Below are 13631 nucleotides of genomic sequence, written 5' to 3'. Positions count from 1 at the left end.
TCAGTTTGATTAATAAGCTTAAACCTGGTGTCATTAAGAAGATCAATAGACTGTCCACACCAATAGCAGGTTTGGTAAGTAATAAATTATCTTCAAAATTATACTTGTTTCTGAAATGTAAAAAGATGGGCATAAACACGTTCTCTTATCTGGAATTATCATAGATATTAGGTTTGGGGTCTTTTTTTCTCAAGAAAAGTATTTCTTGTGATCTTGTCCTTATATCTTTAGTTCCTCCTTCTGTTTCCATTCTGCCTAGAGGCTTTTATTCTATTTATTTAATTTTTTGTTTGTTTTGCTTCTTGTGCCCTCAAACTGCCTATATCCCCCCTTTTGGCCCATTTCTTCCACAAATTGCATTTGTTTAGGATCACGGTCTTTCCGAAACTCAGCCCTCCGTGTATTGGTTGCTAGTTGACCACAGTTTATGGAAACTGGCCAAAGCTGATGAGTTGTTACATTTCAGGTGCTTCGTGCTTATACATTGCCCTTGCTCAGCATGCAGGTTTTGGAGTGTATTTGCAACATACTTAAGACCTGTCACCTCTTTTGGTTTCCTACCAACATCCTGTGTGATGTTGGGCAAGTCTCTGTCTTCTACTTTGCCTCAGTAACCTTTTCCATAAGATGACTATGGATGACTCTCTAGATTCATTCTAGCTTTAAATCCGGAGTTTTGTGTATGAAAAACACCCCATACTATCATTATATAGATTCTCTGCTGTATCAAGACCCTAGAGAGATCAATAATAATGTGGGACCATATCTTTGGAAATAAATAATTTATAATTACAAATGATGGATAATTTTCAAAATGTTAGCATTCCCGGGGCTCCCCTGGTGGCGTAGTGGTTGAGAGTCCGCCTGCCGATGCGGGGGACACGGTTCGTGCCCCGGTCTGGGAAGATCCCACATGCCGCAGAGTGGCTGGGCCTGTGAGCCATGGCCGCCGAGCCTGCGCGTCCGGAGCCTGTGCTCCGCAACGGGAGAGGCCACAGCAGTGAGAGGCCCGTGTACCGCAAAAAAAAAAAAAAAAGTTAGCATTCCCTAAGAATCAAGGCTGATGATGGGAGTCAGGTAAAAAATTAATTTTACAAAACACTCAAGTTTAAGACAGCTAATAACTGGAATGTAAATAAAATATTGTTAATATTTTATCTTTGGAATAGTCAAGCTGCTTATAATACATTCAGGAACCTTCTGTTTGGCCATGCATGTGTTTGCAGGTATTAAAGGCATGACGGATTAAAGGTAGCAGTACTAAAATTTCTGGGTTTGCAGCTGGCATGAAGGTGTCATCAGAATTTTGACAGGAATAAGTTGGTGGCAGAGTGTTTATTATTAGAAAATACCTGTCTAGGAGAGGAGGAAAGAAGAGTTTTTACAGTTTTCTCTTTGAAAGATCAGAAAATTACTATTTTCTTTTGAAATATAGAATGCAGTGGACCCTTGAGCAAAGCGAGAGTTAGGAGCACCAACCTCCTGCGCACTTGAAAATCTGTGTGTAACTTCTGACTCCCCCCCCAAACTTAACTGCTAATAGCTTACTATTGACCAGAAGCCTTATTGATAACATAAATAGTCGATTAACCCATATTTTGTATGTTATATGTATTATCAATATATACTGTATTGTTATAATAAAGTAAGTTAGATAAAAGAAAGTGTTAAGAAAATCCTAAGGAAGAGAAAATACATTTACAGTACTGTACTGTATTTATTGAAACCATAAGTTTACATTGTCTGTTTACAAGATGAATCATCTGTCTGTCAATACCAACATCAATATTGTCTCATATGATACAAAACACTATAGCTGTTATACATATTACTGACATTAGTCATAAAATTGAAAAGGTAATGTGAAAAAGAAATTCATATTTATTTAAAGGTATAATGATTCATGCATTGTTAACAAAGAAACAACACTATGATTGCTTCATGGTTACCAAGCCTATACACTAATAAATGAACCATTATATGATTTTTGTGGCGTACAGTATTACAGTCATATTTATAATACAGTATTAGAAACATTGTTACATTGAAAAACCCACTTACCCGTGATGATAGTCCGATATGCAGTTTCTCCAATCATGAGAGAGAGAGAGGCATATTGTACTGTAATGTAATTCCTTGAAAGCAAAGTTATAAAACAGTAAGAAAACTAACAAATAATTTTATATTAAATATCACTCACCTTATGCCTGTGTAAAGGTATCTACATATATTTCATGCATTCACGATATATACTAACTTTTTCTTAATTTTTTCGATATTTCTAGGCTACATGGTTCATCTGTGAGTTTTTTCAAATTGTCACAAATCTCCAAAAAATTTTCCAATATATTTCTTGAAAAAATATCTACGTATAAATGGACCTGTGCAGTTCAAACTTTTATTGTTCAAGGGTCAACTGTCTATATATAAAGTTCCAGAGCAGTTGGGCTCAAATATTAATTCCTTCCTTCTTACCAAGTTACATCTGTTCTATTTCTGTCATGACTAAGCAGCTGACATGATATTTTTATTGGTCTCAAACTTGGTTGGGTAAAAAACTTTCGTATATATGCATGTATTGTAATGTACATATATGTATGAATTACTTCTAGCAATATAGGAGTCAGAGGTGTTATTTAAGGAATAAAGTTAAAGAACTTTTGTTTTTGAAGTCTTCCTAGGAAGAAACATTCAATTTAATAGAATAAATATGTTTTATATGAAAATAACTTTTACGAAATAACTTCTGTGACAATGAAAAGTATGAATTGTATTGAAAGTACTCTGTTTTTTCAGATGGCTTGAGTTATTCTCAGTGTTATAGGTTGAATTGTGTCCTGCCCCTCAAAAAAATGATACAATGCAGGCATACCTCAATTTATTGTGCTTCGCTTTAGTGCACTTTGCAGATACTGCATTTTTTATAAATTGAAGGTTTGTGGCAACCCTGCATCGAACAAGTTTTATCAGTGCCATTTTTCTAACAGCATTTTTTCACCCCATGTCTCTGGGTCATATTTGGGTAATTCTTGCAGTATTTCAAACTTTTTCATTATTATTATATTCGTTGTGGTGATCCATGACCAGTGTTCTCTGATGTTACTTCTATGACTCTCTGAAGGCTCAGATGATGGTTAGTATGTTTTAGCAATACAGTATTTGTTAATTAAGGTATGTGTGTTGCTTTATTAGACATAATGCTACTGCACACTTGATAGACTACAGTTAGTATAAACATAACTTTTATATGCACTGGGTGACAAAAAGAAAATTCACGTGACTTGCTTTATGGCGGTGGTCTGGAACCCAACCCACAGTATCTCTGAGGTATGCCTATATACCGAAGTCCTAAACTGCAGTACCTCAGAATGTGATCTTATTTGGGAAGAGGGTTGTCACATGGAGTATGGGAACAGAGGTCATAATGGAGTATGATCTAATATGATTGGCATCCTTATAAGAAGATGGCCTTATGAAGGCAGGTACACACAGGAAGAAAGCCATGTGACAACTGAGAATTGGCGTGATGCGTCCACAGGCCAAGGAGGAGCAGAGATTGCCAGCAAACCACCAGAAACTGGAAGAGGCAAGGAAGGATTCTTCTACAGGTTTCATGGGAGCATGGCTTTGTGCATACCTTGATGTTGGACTTCTTGTCTCCAGAACTGTGAGACAATACATCTCTGTTGCTTTAAGCCACTTGGTTTGTGGTACTTTGTCATGGCAGCCCTCGGAAACTAATACAGATAGGTAAATGTTTTAGTTAATACTTGCCTTTTAAAAAACTTTTTATTTTGAAATGTAGATTCAGAGGAAGTTGCAAAAAAAGCAGTACACGGAGTTCCTCTGTGCCTTTCACCCCAGTTTCCCGCATTGTAACATCTCGTATAACTCTGGTACAATATTGAAACCAGGAATTCACACTGGTACATTCAAAGACTTTAATCAGATCCACCAGTTTTACATGTAGTTAATGGTAACAAAGAGCAAAGATGCTTTCAAGCTAAGTGAGATGAAGAGTGTTTTATTGTAAGGATTTTCCAGAGGACTCTCGTTAATCTAGTGCTCAGGCATAAACATGGCAGCTGCGTTCAACATGATTACTTTTTTCTGTCCCATTTCTAACAGGAAATGGCATCCCTTAGTTGCATTTCCCAAGAGAGGAATCTGAATGGATCAGATTACCTTTTCTTTTTTTTTTGTTAAATTGGAGTATAGTTGATTTACAATGTTGTGTAATGTTGTGTTAGTTTCAGCTGTACAGCAAAGTGAATCAGTTATACATACACATACATCCACTCCTTTTCAGATTCTTTTCCCATATAGGTTGTTACAGAATATTGAGTAGATTTCCCTGTGCTATACAGTAGGTCCTTATTAGTTATCTATTTTATATATAGTAGGGTATATATGATAATCCCAATCTCCTAATTTATCCCTTCCCCCCAGGTTTCCCCTTTGCTAACCATAAGTTTGATTTTGAGATCTGTGAGTCTGAGATTACCTTTTTCTTTCCAGGCTACAGATCTCGTGGGTCAGTGGCCAGCTAGTAGGTGAGTTCCTTAAGGGAGAGAGTGGTCTTGGCTGACTGGGCTGTGGTCAGGGGTATTCATTTCCTTTAGTTTGTTGAGTTCTGGGGTGTGAGTTGAAGTGGTTTCACGAATGAAGTTTGTGTGGGGTAGATACCAAGTTAGGTCAAATACAGCAATAATTACACAATTTCTGTGTAAGGGTTTGTTAAGCTATGTGAGTGTAATGCTCCAGGCCCCCTCTTGCATTCCTCCCTTTTTTACTCTCTTCTTCAGTGATGACTTTTATCTGTTTCATGTCCACTCCCATGTGTATTTAGCTTTGAAGCCAAGGCTGTGGATTTACCCATGGCAGATGGACCTGTGTGAAACACTTGGAATATCCCCTGAGCAATGACAACACAAAGGGAGATGTTAAGATGATTCAGAAGTATATTGAATGCTTTGTTTAAAACATTCATATGATTATATGATTATTTTTTTCTTTAGGAAGGCAGTAATCATGTTCTCATAGATCTTCTAGAGATACAGCTTTCCTTGCTTGATTGAGTTTTGTAAAGAAATACATTTTCCCCTATCCTTTAAATTCTTTTTGTTCTTTATAAAGCCATGCTTAAAAATTCTAACGCAAGAGTTTGAGTCTTCCAAAAGTTAGCTGGTGTTAAATGTGGGTATGTTCAAATCATTGAAACTCAAAACCAAAACTTTGAGAATTAAAAAACTCAACCTCAAAACAGACCCCTGAGAAACAGGCAAGATATTCTGATGGTGAAAAGAGCCGTTGAACCAGAATATTATTTACCATCTGCATTAATGTGCATGAGATACAATATGTGTAGAAAACATCAAGGAAGTTATTAACCGTAAGACTTATAGTCATCTTGGACCCCTAATGGTCTATTTGTATTTTCTAAAGCAAGGTTTCTCAACCTTGGCACTATTGACATTTTGGACTGGATAATTCTTTGTTGCGGGAGTCTGTCCTGTGCATTGTAGAACGTTGAGGAGCATCCCTGGCCTCTACTCAATAGATGCAAGTAGCACTGTGCCCTCCATCCCCGCCTTGTGACAACTAAAAATGTCTCCTGACATTGCCAATAACCCCTATGGCATAAAATCATCCCTGGTTGAGAACCACTGAGCTAAAGAATCAAGAAAGTAAACCCTACCCTTTTATATGGGCTAGTTTGCTGACTGACTACAGATTTGATTGTTCTCATGCTTGGCATTTCAATTGCGATTTCCCTTTGAAAAGCAATGGTATCCTAGAAAATTTAGTTTGAATCATTTGTTTGTTTGAATGTTTGTGTCTGTCGGTGGGCTTAGTAGAAAAATCCTTGGTATATCCGGACTTGCATGAAAAATATGGGCTCAATTTGAACATCTTTGCTCTAAAGTGTTATTCTTTCAGATTCCTTTAAGAGTGGAATGTGTAAGGTTGACTACAGAGGCTGGGAAAGTTGTCTCCTCATTCAGGAATGCTGTAGAATGCAGGAAATGGGCAAAGATGCCAGCTAGCTTAAGCTGTTAGATGTGTCATTTTCTCCTGCCTTCATAATGGTTATTTTAAGAAATAAAGCAAGTCTATGGGTCTGCCATTTTTCAGAAGGTTATTAGTGGTCAGTGTTCTTGTACCTGTGTAAAATTACTTCTGATTCATTCATCTTCACTCACCTATACACTTGCGTGTCAGCAAAGTAGTGCAACCTAGTCTATGCCAAGGTCACTGTTGAAACATCTAGTTGTTCCCTTCCGCTGTAGTAGAAAATTCACCTGAGGAATCAGCTATAAAATTTAAATATTCTGATACAGGTTTTATCATGCACTTTTCTGAAAACTACTCCTAAGCAATGACTATATTTATCCCATTAAAAATTTTTTTTTAGTAAAATAAGCCCAGGGGTTGGGAGAGGGGAGGTTTGTGAAACGCTGAGTTTGCGAGTTCTTTCTACAAGTAAAATCAAAATGTGAGACCTCAAGACAGACTGTTTTCAGGAGAAAAAAAACTTTCTTCTGTTTCCTTTCTCTTCCAAGTTGAAATAATGTAAGAAGTACAAATATAATTACTAGTTTCATTCAAGGGTGGTACTTTTCTGGGTAAGAGGCAGGAATGAATTTTGTATGGTTGAAGAGAAAGTACTCAAGGAATATTAGAATGTGGCTTGGATGAGCAGCCAGTATGAATATATGCCTTGCTTGAAAGAGTGGTGATTGAGAGTTGCTCTGTACTAGGTCAAACCCAATGTGTGTCTCAGAGGGAATATCTCTCTAGTTGGTAATAAGCAAGATGCATTTGTGAAAATATTTGGATGTTAATATATGCAAAACACTGATAACAAGCTGCGGCATGAGAAGAGAGGGGAAAATGGTGTACAGCTAGTTTAAAATAACCATTTAATGGTAAGATCAGTAGTGTCTATTTTCTGGTCTTTTTTTTTTTTCCGCGGTACGCGGGCCTCTCACTGTTGTGGTCTCTCCCGTTGCGGAGCACAGGCTCCGGACGCGCAGGCTCAACGGCCATGGCTCACGGGCCCAGCCGCTCCGCGGCATGTGGGATCTTCCCGGACCGGGGCAAGAACCCGTGTCCCCTGCATCGGCAGGTGGACTCTCAACCACTGCGCCACCAGGGAAGCCCTATTTTCTGGTCTTGAATTTTATTGCTGACTTCGTAGATTTGTTGAAGGAGATCTTCCACCTAGTAAATTTGGGAGAGGCTTCCACCAAGCAAATTCTTTTTGATTCACTCATCCTTGCCAATTCGATTATTTAGCCAATAAGAGCAGGATTTTCGTACTGAGCTGATTCTGACTGCCCTGCCCCCCATCTTTAGATGGATGGGGGTCAACATGGAGGTCCCCTCCCATAACCCTACTCTTGCCTCAACTCTTAGTTTTCATGTTCTTGATTTCCTCACAGTTGATAAATAACAAAGGCTAAATGTTTCTATAAATTACCATTTCTCACCTCTTACTGTATTGGAATAATTTCATATATGTTGGGTCAGACCTTGGAGTTTTGAGTTAAAAGATTTTTTTCTTTTCTTTCATTTCCTAATGAGACAGTGAAGGTTAAAGTATATCAATACACTTGATTAAAACTGCTCCGTCTTGGTCTCATGATTAAAACTCTATTAAAGAAATGTTTTTATTACAAAGGGAAGGTGAACCACTGTTACAAGCTGTGTAACACTAGCATTTAAACTATTCTTATTTTACTAGCATGCCAATCTCATTATTTTCTTTGAAAACAAAACACCAATAAGACAAATACGGAGTACTTTTTCTTACTTCTTAATAAAGACATAGAAGAGTACTATAATGTTACCAAGTGTACTATTGCACTGGTGTAAGAAATCATAGCATAAAAGTTAGCCAGTACTAAAAAAAAAAGATCACTTTGTGCATTTGAAATGACATTTTCCATGGTTGTATTTTAATGTAAATAACTTTTTTCTAATGTATCTTTTATTGGAATTTCTGTGGATCACCATCTGTACTTTGAAATGGTTTGGGGTTATCCAGTAATCAAGTCTGAGGAAACAGACTGATGTGCATTGGATGTCTTCAAGGTAACAAATATTAGATATTAAATATCCAAATGCCTTAATACCTCCATGTAAATGGCATATAAATAAGTCAATGATGACTGAGTTATTTATATAAAGTATTTTTAGGAGATCTCCTCAAGTTTTCTTGTCACCCTATTTTTCTCCAACTCTCAACTGAAATTAAGTATCACCAAGAGTAGAAACTTAGAAACTTAGTGTCAACGTTGAAATTGGTTACAATGCCCTTATAATGATGCAGCACTGTAAATCAGGAAACTCCGGTTTTATTTCTAGCCATAATCTCTTAGTCATGGCATTGGCACAAGTTTAGGAACACTTCCCTATGGTTTCAAAACTTACTCGTTTTTAAATCTAAGATGAACATTTATGTGCCAACTTTCAGCCTTGAGGGCAACTTTTTTCAAAACATTAATGAGGGCTTCCCTGGTGGCGCAGTGGTTGAGAGTCCACCTGCGGATGCAGGGGACACGGGTTCGTGCCCCGGTCTGGGAAGATCCCACATGCCGCGGAGTGGCTGGGCCCGTGGGCCATGGCCGCTGGGCCTGCGCGTCCGGAGCCTGTGCTCCGCGGCGGGAGAGGCCACAACAGTGAGAGGCCCGCGTACCGCAAAAAAAAAAAAAAAAAAAAAATTGATTCAGAGTAAGATTATGTCATACATGACAGTTTTATTCAGATACAAAGACACTTTGAACAATCTCTCTTTAGGCATCTTTTTGATGTAGAAATTGGAAATGGAAGAGCAGATGACGTTAATATGAAATAGAACCCAGGTGTAAGACTGGTGTCAGGGCATTGGTTGCTTGATGGGGTTTAGGCCCATGACTATCCCTCCTTTCCTAAAAATACTGAACACCTACTCTGTGCCAGGTACTGTTCTAAGAACTTGGGACACAACCACAAGTAAGGCAGAGAACGTTGCTCCCTAATGGAACATAGGCAGTAAGTCGATAATAACCTGTCAGGTGCCAATGATTACTGTGAAGAATCTATAATACCTTGCCAATTACCTTAATTATACTGAAAAAATAAAGTGAATGGGTAGAGAATGATTGAGTGCATGCATGAGAAGTGTTACGGAGAAGGGGCTCAGGAGTATCTTATTTCAGGGGCTGGCGTTTGATCAGGGACCTGAATGAAAGGAAGGAGTGGGAAGATATGAGGATGGGTGGGAGTTTTCCATAGAGAAGGAAAAGAGGGGTGGGGTCAAGGCAGGATCAAACCGGACCATTAAGGAGGACTCTGTGTCTGGAACTGAGTGAGGCAAAGAGGTAGGCCAGCAAGGTTGTATAAGGCTTTGTGGGCTTTGGTGAGTAGACTGCATTTTACCCTAAGCCACTGGGGATGAGAAGCTGTTGGGGACTTTTGAGAGTAATTTAATTTGTCGTTAGAAATTATTGGTTGTCTGTGATAAAGGATGCACATATTTGTGAATACACTGAAACCCATTGATTTGTGCCCTTCGGATGAATTGTATAGTATGTGCATTAATGTCTCAATAAAACTTAAAAAGAGATCATAGATTGGTGTTTGAAGAGTGGACTGAAGGAAACTGAGAAGCAGGAAAGTCAGTTAAGGAACAGCTTCAGTAATTGTGATGATTCATTTTATGTGTCAACCTGTGCTATGGGGTGTCCAGATATTTGGTCAGACATTATTATATTATCCTAGGTGTGTCTGTGAGGGTGTTTTGGATGAGATTAACATTTGAATTGGTAGACTGAGTAAAGCAGATTGCCCTTTCTATTGAGAGTGGGCCTCATCTAATCAGTTGAAGGCCTGCCTAGAACAAAAAGTTCAACCTTCCTGTGAGTAAGAGGAAGCTACTCCTGCCTCAGTGCATGAGCTAGGACATTGGTCTTTTCCTGCCTTCAGACAGACCAGAACTGAAACATTGGCTCTTCTTGAGTTTCAAGGCTGCTAGCTTTTGAACTTGTAGTTATACCATCCCACTGACTCTCCTGGTTCTCAGGCTCTGCCCACGAACTGGAACTATGCCATCAGCTCTCCTGGGTGTCCAGCTTATAGATGGGCAGATTGTGGGACTTAGCCTCCATAACTGTGGACTTAGCCTCCATGATTGTATGAGTCAATTCCTTTTTATAAATCTCCTTTATATATGTATCCTGTTGGTTCTGTTTTTGACTAATACAGTAGTTCAGGCAAGAGAATGTGGTGGCAATATTGGGAATGGTGAGAAGCTGTCAGAGTTTCCAAATGTTTTGATGGAAAAAGTGTGTAGGATTTACTTATGGGTTGATAGAGAAGCCAGGGTTTTTGTATTAGTAGTTTATTGACATAATACATATGGAGCAGAGGGTTGGTGGAGGGGAGGGGAGAATCAAGAGACCCTGTGGAGGATGAGGCGATTTGCATAAGGTGGCAGATTTGCAAATGTCCAAAAAAGTGGTCAATGTTGATTTTAGATGTTATTCCCTAACAACATCATGGAAAAGATGATTAAAGGGATGGTTTGTGATTATTTAACAAGAAGGAAAATAATCACTAGAAGCCAGCCTTGTCCACCACAAATGCTCTAAAGCAACAGATCACTGGGCTGGTCCCATGGAGAGTCCAGGAGACCTACTAGAGGTCATGAAATGGCCCACAATGGATTTTGCTTGACTCACACAGGTTTTGCTTGTCTTCAAAATTTAAATCAACATTTGCATACCCTCATATTTTAGATAAAATCTTCATCTCTAGCTTTGCAATGAATCTGGTAACAGCAGGGCTGTATTCCCCCAAGGCAACCATTATATGGGGTGTCCCATAGACAGGATGGGAGCCTCTGGTTTCTTTGTTCTCTTTTGCCATCTCTTTGACATTATGCCCGTTTTATTCATTTGTATTTGATTTGTTCATATGTCCATCCTTGGCCTTAATTCCTGTAATGTGTCTGTTGTTGTAGCCTTGGTAGTTGAGATGGAAAAGCGGACCAGAATAATGTCTGTAGGCGAAATCTTAAATAATTGAGAAAAAATGCTCAGTTTTAAGGACCTGAATGTAAATCCATGTAAACTTGGAGAGAGGTTTCTGGCAGTTTGCCTTAGGGCTTGTACTTGCCCTAATTTTATTTAAAAAAAAAAAAAAAAGGTGGGATGAAAACATGGGAAATTTACTTAGTCTAGTTTATAGATGTTGGAGCAATCACGCATAGCTCATGTACTGGATATCAAAAACTGAAACTAAAAACGATCCGAATGGGCCTCAGTCTCCAAAAGGATATTCATCAGGAATATATTTCTACTGTATTCTACTGAAAAAAAATCAATCACATGAATTCTGTGATTTTATATTGGCTACAAATGGAATCATGCATTTTATGCCTTTTTCTGTGATACCTCACTAATAGCATCACATGACATTCAATTCAGATTCTTTATATCCACCTTATTTTTATTCTAAATTGGACTAGCTTCCTGGTCTGTTAAAACTAACAGGTCTTCTTCCTATGAACTGTGATGTCAATTCATAGGAGGTGACTACGCCACTGTATGTGAGCTCAGCTGACGGTATAATATAGATGCCACAATACAAAGTACCTGTGGTCTGCAACAAGAGAAGTTGGGTAAATTCTCTCCATTTACTGATTACTTACTATATGCTAGAAACTGTGCCAATCACGTATCTATTTCCTCATTCCATCCTCACAATCACCCCATTATCCTCATTTTACAAGATGACCATTATTAATTACCTTTACAGTGATGGTTTTTTGTGATAATTAACCACACTTGGAGTCCTGTCTTGAGTTACAGATGCTTCACTCTGAGAAGGCAATAGCACACAGGAACCTGTCTTTTTTTTTTTTTTTTGCGGTACGCAGGCCTCTCACTGTTGCGGCCTCTCCCGTTGCGGAGCACAGGCTCCCGATGCGCAGGCTCAGCGGCCATGGCTCATGGGCCCAGCCGCTCCGCGGCATGTGGGATCTTCCCGGACCGGGGCACGAAGCTGTGTCCCCTGCATCGGCAGGCGGACTCTCAACCACTGCGCCACCAGGGAAGCCCCAGGAACCTGTTTTTAAGGAGGCTTGGTAGCTGTAGGCAGAACATCTCCCAAAGATGTTCACACTCTAGCCCATTGAACCTGTGGATATGTTGCAAGGCAAGGGGGGCTTAGGTTGCAGGTGGAATTCGGGTTGGAGGAGAGGAGCCTGGATTAGCCAGGGGGGCCCAGTATAATCACAAGGGTCCTGATAAGTGGAAGAGGGAGCGAGAACCAGATAGATGGTAGTGGAACAGAGACTCAGCCCGATGCTGCTGGTTTTGAAGGTGGAGCGAAAGAAGCCTCAGGAAGGAAGAGAAAATCGATTTTCTTCCAGAGCCTCCAGAAGGAATAAAGCCCTGCCGACGCCTTGATTTTAACCCAGCGAGACTGATGTTGGACTTCTGACCTCCAGAAGTGTAAAATCATAAACTTATCTTGTGTTAAGCCACTAAACTGTAATTTGTGACAGCAGAAATGGGAAATTAATACAGTGGTTAAGAGCACACACTTGAGTTGAACTGTTTGGTTTGAATCCTAGCTTCACTACTTACTGGGTGACCTTAGGCAAGTCACATACCTCTTAGGCCTCAGTTTCACCGTGTGTGAAATGGGAACAGTTAGACTTTGTAAGCTGCTTTTCATGGGAAGTTGAGATTATTGGGAAAATTAGCTATTCTATGGAGAGCCAGTTGGGATAATAAGAGAATGGAAAAATGTCACATGAACGACCAGAGATGTTGAGGAAACCAGGAGAAGCTGTGAGGTGGGGGAAACACATGGAGTGTACGAAGTAGGAAAGCTCAGGGGCTCTCCTGTGGGAGAAAGATGAGATTCATTTTGCATTAAGTAGGCAGGGATAGGATCAATATTTTATAATTACAGTGAGAAGTCTTTGGACTTTTTTTTTTTTAAATTAATTTATTTATTTTTGGCTGTGTTGGGTCTTCATTTCTGTGCAAGGGCTCTCTCTAGTTGCGGGGAGCGGGGCCCACTCTTTATCGCGGTGCGCGGGCCTCTCACTATCGCAGCCTCTCTTGTTGTGGAACACAGGCTCCAGACACGCAGGCTCAGTAGTTGTGGCGCACGGGCCTAGTTGCTCTGCGGCATGTGGGATCCTCCCAGACCAGGGCTCGAACCCGTGTCCCCTGCATTAGCAGGCAGATTCTCAACCACTGCACCACCAGGGAAGCCCCTTTGGACTTTTTTGACATAGAAATGACTAAAAGTGAGTCAGCCTCATAAAGCAAGGAGTCCCTGGGGTTGGAAAGACTTACAAAAGGGCTGATGATCCAGACATATTACCTGTAAAAGAGTCTCTGAAGGGGGTGGGGTGGGGGCACTGAAGGAACACGAATTCCCAACCATCTCCAAAGTTTTACTGTGTAGTTTTCCTTCATTAAACATGCTTTATTGATTCATAAGACATGCATTTTAGCATCATTATGACACGCTGATCTAAGCAATTACATGTTTCACTTTGGAACATACAACATGGATAATTTGAGGACAGAACTTTGTTTTCTTTTCTTCCCATTTTGTCCCGTCCC

General features: G+C 39.6%; 1 protein-coding gene across 7 annotated transcripts in view; it reads left to right on the top strand.

The window, feature by feature from the left end:
• LMO7 (LIM domain 7) overlaps positions 1-13631 on the top strand; it is a 135419-nt gene that overhangs the window by 13890 nt on the left and 107898 nt on the right. For all 7 annotated transcript variants that reach the window (XM_012538440.3, XM_049700959.1, XM_033414029.2 and 4 more), the window contains exon 2: positions 5-74. The gene's annotated coding sequence lies outside the window, so the exon portion shown is untranslated. The remainder of the gene's footprint in view (positions 1-4; positions 75-13631) is intronic.

This window comes from Orcinus orca, chromosome 18 (assembly GCF_937001465.1).
Source record: "Orcinus orca chromosome 18, mOrcOrc1.1, whole genome shotgun sequence".
Taxonomy (NCBI): domain Eukaryota; kingdom Metazoa; phylum Chordata; class Mammalia; order Artiodactyla; family Delphinidae; genus Orcinus; species Orcinus orca.
Note: the sequence above shows the minus strand (reverse complement) of the source record. Positions and strands in the feature narration are given on the sequence as shown.